The sequence below is a fragment of the Balaenoptera physalus genome, assembly GCF_965194825.1.
Source record: "Balaenoptera physalus genome assembly, chromosome: 4".
Classification (NCBI taxonomy): domain Eukaryota; kingdom Metazoa; phylum Chordata; class Mammalia; order Artiodactyla; family Balaenopteridae; genus Balaenoptera; species Balaenoptera physalus.
Window position 1 is genome coordinate 54,061,277 of NC_138891.1, and position 6,958 is coordinate 54,068,234.

Genomic DNA, 6,958 nt, shown 5'->3' on the forward strand with positions numbered 1-6,958 from the left:
CTTTATGTGTTATTCCAGGTTCTGCAAGCAGCAGACAGGGAGACGGAGTTAAATGTGGAAAAGATTGACAAGGATGAGTGCCTATGAGGGAAAGTGAGGAGGAAGCTAGGGAAGCTTGGAAGAGCCAAAAGACTAAATGTAAGCCTGGTTCTTATAAAAGACAGAGAAGGAATGAAGTTCGGATAGAAGAACCTTAGACTAGGGTGCACTTCTAAAATAATTCAGCAATGTCAATGGGGAGTCCTCAAAGCAAAGTTGTCCATCAGACAAGTCCCACATCCCACAAGACTGGGCCTGCCTTAGTATTCCTGCTGCACTCAGTCACCGGCTGGGAGCAGCCCCCAGAAAGTGCTGTGTTGTCATGAATGTGTTGTTGAACTTCAGAGCACAGCAGCTAGGGCCATACAGGAATTATATTCTCCCCAGTTAGAGATCCTAGAGAGGCATTTTCGTGGCCACAACGCCTTGTATGTTTTGAAGGATAAAAATGAGACAATACTCATTTTGAGGATAAGAGAATCTGGGGATTTTTTAATATTGTGAATCTTCATCTGGACTCTGCAGATGTGATGCTTGGAGATATGTATTGCTATTTTAGAGAGTGCAGGCGTTACAATTGTCTCTGATAGGTAACATCAAGCAATGGCTTGAATCAAGTGAGGAAGTAATCCACTTTGATGTCTGCAGGAGAGCATTCTAGGCAGAGGGTCAGTAAATGCAGAGGTTATGAGGAGGGAATATGCATGTCTTGCTCGAGGAAGAACAAGGAAGCCAGTTGAGAAAATAAGAGGGAGAGTAGAAGGCTACTGTAGAGTGAGCAAGATGGAGTGTAAAAAATAACGAGGTCAGGGAGTTAGTTGGGGACCAGATCATATAAGCCTTGGATGTCAGGGGAAAAGCTGCAGATTCACTCTGACTAACATGGGAAGTCCCTGTAAGCTCAGGGTAGAGAATCAATGTTATTAAAGGGATCACTCTGGTGCCTGTGTGAAGGATTGACTATAAGTAGAAAGAGATTCCAAAAATCATGTTTTCTTAACTTCTCTGGATTTATCTACATATGTCAATTATTGTCTCAATCCTTATGTACTGCCTTTTTCATGGGCTTCTTTCCAATAGGTGAACATTCAAATGGATTAACTGAAACACGTAAGAAAAGGATTGCATATGAGAATAGGGGAAGGGTAAAGGGAAACCAACAAAAGAAAGTGATGTCCTCTGGTTCCCACCCACAGGCCTGAAGGGGGAAGAGGAAGGAGCAGTTACCAGTAGGTGGGGAGAGAACCACTGCTGTGGGAGAGTATCACCAGACAAAAGCTGTGGAGAACTTAGCCACTGCTAACCCATGACACCAGCAGGGAGGAAGGCTGGGCAATAAGTACCTTGATCTCACTTTTGGACAATGCTTCCATTTCTGCTGGTGCCTCCCATTGACCAAAACTAACCAGCAGTCAGAATGCACGAGCGCTCATAATGTGATTCATACATGTCGACTTCCTGATAGAGCAGCTGGGTAAGGGTGCTGAGTGGATCTGTAGGCACATTCAGCAATTAGTCGCTACAGATATACAAAGTACTTATCTTTTTTAAAAAGTTATCTTTGCTCCTTAAGTTCTACGTGCCTCAATTATCCTGTCGCTCTCATCTCCTTCCAAGAGAAGCTTCTTGAATCTACTTGCTGTCACCATCTTTTGAATTCATTCCTCTGCCCACTTCCCTCTGGCTTCCACTCACTCCCATCACTCACTTGAAAGGGATCTTCCCAGCGTCATCACTAAACTCCTACTTGTCACTTCTACCAATCTCAGTCTATTTTATTTGACCACTTTTCAGCATTTGATCATAATAATGACACACTTTTCCTTGAACTGGCTTTTCTGTTGATCTCCTCTTTTCTTCATCTTAGGCTTATTAGTTTCCTAGGGCTGCTATCACAAAGTACCACAAAATAGGTGTCTTAAAACAAAAGAAATTTCTTCTCCCACAGTTCTGGAGTCCGTAAGTCCAAAATCAAGGTGTCAGCAGGGCCATACCCTCTCCGAAGTCTCTAAGGAGGATCCTTCCTTGCCTCTGCCTAACTTCTAGTGGCTGCTGGAAATCCTTGGTGCTCCTTGGCTTGTAGATGCATCTCTCCGATCCCTGCCTCTGTCATCACATAGTGTTTTGTGTGTGCATGTGTTTGTGTGTATGTGTCCTCTTATATGGATTTTAGTCATATTGAATTTAGGGTCCACTCTAACTCAGTATTACCTCATCTTAACTTGATTACATCTACAAAGAGCGTATTTCCAAATATGGTCACATTCATGCGTTCCCAGTGAGCATGAATTTTGACAGGAAACTATTCAACTCAGCACAGGCTCCTTTCTTGGACCTTATTTCAAAGCACCCACCCCTTAAAATATAACCTTGCCCAGGGTTTTCTTCATTCCCCACTCTCTTATTTTGCACAGGTTTCAAACACAAATGCCTACAAGGAAGCAAATATATAACAAAAATGAGTGATGTAGTTCTTTTATAAAGAAAACTAAAAAACGCCTGCCTTGTAAATAACAATTGACCCTTCGTCTAAAGGCAGGTGGAATGGCCTGTGGTCAACTGAAGAAAGCGTGTCCTATTCTAAAGGTGACAAGCTGTTCAGACCCATCTGAGTGTTGTCATTCAGAAATGCAAGCTTAGTGACGTTGAGCTGATTTTGTTTTTAAGAAAAACTGGAAATCTTGATTTTCATATAAAATCACTTAGAAAATGATTCAAAAATAAATAAAACAAAAACAAACAACAACAAAAAAATACCAATATGTGAGGAAACACTATGCAGACCAAACAAAAGTCATTTATGTGAATGGCCCACAGGTCCACTTTGTAACCTCTGTTCTATATACATCTCTCTGATGATGTTGAGGGTTACTTAGGATCAGTGGTAACTTGGTTTTTAGACTACCCATCTTTCTAGTCATAGAGATGTAGAAAGAACATCATAATGGACAGTCACACTTGTCTACTCACAAGAATATCAAGCTTCATACGTCAGATATTAAATTCGGCGTTTGCCACCACTAAACCTGCCTCTCTCTCTCACAGTCACTTCCTCAAAGACTGTCAAAGTCATCTCAGATTTCCCACTATCCCTTAGCATATTTAACCATATATTTTACCCATGCAGTATCTTTTAAATCTCTCAGATGAATACCCCAAATCTCTCAAATGAATCTCCTTCTCTCCAACCATATAAACACTAGCTTGTTTTGTGTCCTGTTCTAATAGCAGCCTTTATCTACAAAGCACTAAACCTCTTTTAAATAAAGAGTATCTCACTTAAGTATCTCACTTAATCTTCATAGCAACAGTGTGATAATGTTGTAGTTTAGGTTCTAAAATAGAGCATGAGAACGGTCTTAGGTGAGAAAAGCAGAAGTGAGGGAGGGAAGAAGAACCAATATAAGGTGTGTTGCTATGATTGCTTCTATAGGCAACAGGAGCTGGAATATCTAAGAAATGAACAGAAGGCCTCCAAGAAATGGCCATCCAAAAGACAAGCGTTTGAGCCATTTACCACATCTGCCATTCCCCTTTGTTAGAGGACTGGCCCTGGGCCATTTTTACGTTGATTGAGAGGCTCCTACAGCTCAGGGACAAAAAGAGAAAAGATACACAGCATATACTTGAGTTGGACTACTACCAGGGCAAAGTGAGCCTGAGCTCACATGGAACTATTAAGCACAGCTGAAGCTAAACCCAAGGTAAGCTAAGGGGAGGTGACATAGAACACCAAAGGCATTTGCTTCTGATGAAGAAAGTAAAGGTTTGAGAGGTAACACAGATTGAAAAGTAATCAAACGCGGATTTATATTCAAGTGTGACTCCAAAGCTTCTACTTTTAACTCCTATGTGTAAGAAATTTCAACCAACCTCAGAGTTAGATGGCACAGTCCCCAAGACTGACCTCAATTTTTATACCAACTGCGAGTTTGGCAGTGTGTGTGTGGTGGAGAGGGGGTGGGGGGTGGGTAGGGGAAGAGCGGTGTCCCAAAGCCATCATCAGTTTCAATAATTCATAAAAAAGACTCATAAAACTTACTGTCTAGGAGAGTTCTGAATGTGAGCTTCCTTGGTCTGCTCCCCTTGGAGTCAGGATGCATGACTCTCCCAGAATCTACATGTGGCAATACTCATGGAGCATTGCCACCAGAGAGGCTCACCCAGACATCAGAATTCATCATTTTTATGGGAGTTCCATTACACAGGTTTGATTTTTTTTCTTTCTTTTTTTTTTTTTTTTGGCCACGCCATGCTGAATGCACGATCTTAGTTCCCTGACCAGGGATCGAAACTGTGCCCCCTGCAGTGGAAGCACAGAGTCCTAACCACTGGACCGCCAGAGAAGTCCCTACAGAGGATTGACTGATTACCCATGTCATTGATCTCAGCCTCCAGTCTGACTGATACCACATGACCCCACCCTAAATCACAAGGTTGGTCTCTCTGTCATAACCAATCTCGACCTTAAGATTATCAGATGTGATTGTCCTCACCCTAAAATCTGGTATGGCCACCCCCCACTCTGAACAAAGATAATTCTATCAGGTATGACATGGATTACCTCCAAGAAGCTGAAGACAAAAGGCAGACTTCTCTTTGGGCAATGCCAAATTCTTGACTATATACTATGAAATATGATTCACAATTCAGAATAAATCATGGCCATTATAAAATATAGGTCTGATGGTGTCTACCCCTCCTTGAATAGCTTCAGTGGCTCTCATCACCTTCAGAGTAAGATCCATTCTCTTTAGAATGGCATACTAGGCACCTCGTCATCTGACCTCTATCTACCTTTCCAACCTCATACTATGCACTCTTTTCTTTGTACCCTATAGCCCTTCCAAACCACTGGAAATTCCCCTAATGACCCTGTCCTGTTCTCATCAGCAGCCTGACTAGTAAAAATGAATAATAGCACATACACTCTACAACAACAAGAAAGTTACTTTTTTTTTTTTGAGCAGTGCAAATAGATTAAGACAAGGTCCTGAGACCTATGAGTGTGCATGTAGGAGGTGTTCCTTGATGAAATGTCAATTGAAGAGGAGAGAAGATGTGAGAGAATAGGAGAGAAGAATGGATATACTCTACTTTGGCAGGTGAGTGGCCGAAGTAGGATTGAAGTTCAACTTTCTTCCACCATTTGGAGCAGAAACAAAATGTTCAGACCTCTATCAAACTCTACCACATGTGGCCCTTTCTTGCCTCAGAATTTCTGAAGATGCAGTAACATCTCCCCAGAAAGCATATGCATATGCACATGTTCACACACAGCTATGTTTCAAGACTCCGTTCAGAACGTCTTCCCTCACCATTATCCCTGCCCTCTTTCCTCTTTATGTGGATCACTCCTCTTTCTCTTTATTGCCCAATACTTCCTGAACAGTTACCAAGGTGTATTCCTACTGTTTATTTGTATATTATTCCTCTCTGAGCTTTATGAGAAAAAGACCATACTTTTTTTTTTTTTTTGGTCAGGAGTTAGAGTTTTATTATCAGTCTAGGCAAGACTAAAAATTCAAAGCAAATTCAATTTTGCTTAAGGGAACATTGTAAAGTAACAATTCTTCATATTACATTCCTCACGTGATCCATTTCAAACCATAGAGAATCACACCTTTATGTGTCACTGTTCCAAGAGACAAACAAATGTGAACAGCAAAACATTTTTAAAATGCACCAAGCTTATGAAGTCTCAAACAAAACTTGAATTTTCTGTACATACTCCCGTCAAATGAAGTTATTTCCTGTATACCACTCCTCTTGCAAAGTGGTCTTCTGTTCCCTTTCATTTGACCTAGATCGGCTAGGAGACCTAGAGAAAGATCGGGACGGCTTGTGATTTCTCTCCTGGGACAGTGATGTCTCTCTTCTCCTATATCTAGAAAGGGACCTGCTCTGGCTGGCGGAGAAGGCTCTCCATCTTGGAGATGTGTGGGAGGTGGAGGACTCCTCCTCCGGTAATCATCTCGAGGGCGACGACCCCAAGAAGGAGGCGGTCACGATTTCGACTTCTCTTTTCCCCATTCGACAGGTCCACTCTTACTCGGCAGCCACATAGTGTTCTCTCATCTAGTTCTCGGACAGCATCGGCTGCATCTCGGGGATCTTCACATTCAACAGGAGCGAAGCCGGGAGGGTTTCTAGCAACCCACACACTTCGGAGTGGTCCATAATAGCCTAAAGCTCGTTCCAATTCAGTCTTGTTACCATTGTTTCCAAGATTCCCTACATAAACTTTACACTCCAATGGACAGGAATCACGGGCATTTCGAGATCTCGGGTTAGAAACGTGGAGGCTCAGATCCACACACCCTTGGCTGGGCCTTCCCAGTCCCCTCCCGCATGGCACCTGCAGATGCTCTCGCACACCCGTCGTCCACGAAGTGGCCTGGCAGGCGGATTCTTAACCACTGTGCCACCAGGGAAGCCCAGTGGTGATGTTTAAGAAGAGACTCCTCTCCTTTTAGAAGCGCTTCTGTAGATATTTCAGTAATATGTCTGGGATCTGTTTATCTTTTCATCCTCATCTTTCTCATCGGAAACTTGTGGTTTTACTCTTTCAGGTTCTTTTTCTTCCAGAGTCCGTTTGCTAGCTTTCGTGTTCTCCTTCATTCATTTCAGCCTGAGCTCCTCCGGCCTCGCATCTCTGTCTGGCTCCTCCTTAGATTTGTGTTTAGGTGTTAGTCCTTTGGTTTGACTTCTGAGTCTCTTTTCTTCCTGGAGGTGACCAGGCTTTACTTTATCATCTCTTTCTTCTGCTTCCACGTCTGTTCCTGGTCTTACTCTTCCCAGTTCTTCTGCAGGGAGCGGTCCAGCAACTCGCTCTCTGGATGTAACTCTACGTCTCTTTTCCTCCTGGTCTTTTTCTTCTTCATCGACAGAATCATCTGATTTTGCTTTTTCAGGGTCT

At 42.7% G+C, this 6,958-nt stretch overlaps 1 pseudogene across 1 annotated transcript; it reads right to left on the reverse strand.

Moving 5' to 3' along the window:
* Positions 1 to 4,016: 4,016 nt before the first annotated feature.
* LOC309659608 (serine/arginine-rich splicing factor 3 pseudogene) lies at positions 4,017 to 6,660 on the reverse strand (annotated as a pseudogene). The gene is made up of 2 exons: positions 6,604 to 6,660; positions 4,017 to 6,436 (listed from the first exon to the last, which is right to left on the reverse strand). The product of its transcript is annotated as a serine/arginine-rich splicing factor 3 pseudogene (transcript).
* Between the last annotated feature and the right edge of the window lie 298 nt (positions 6,661 to 6,958).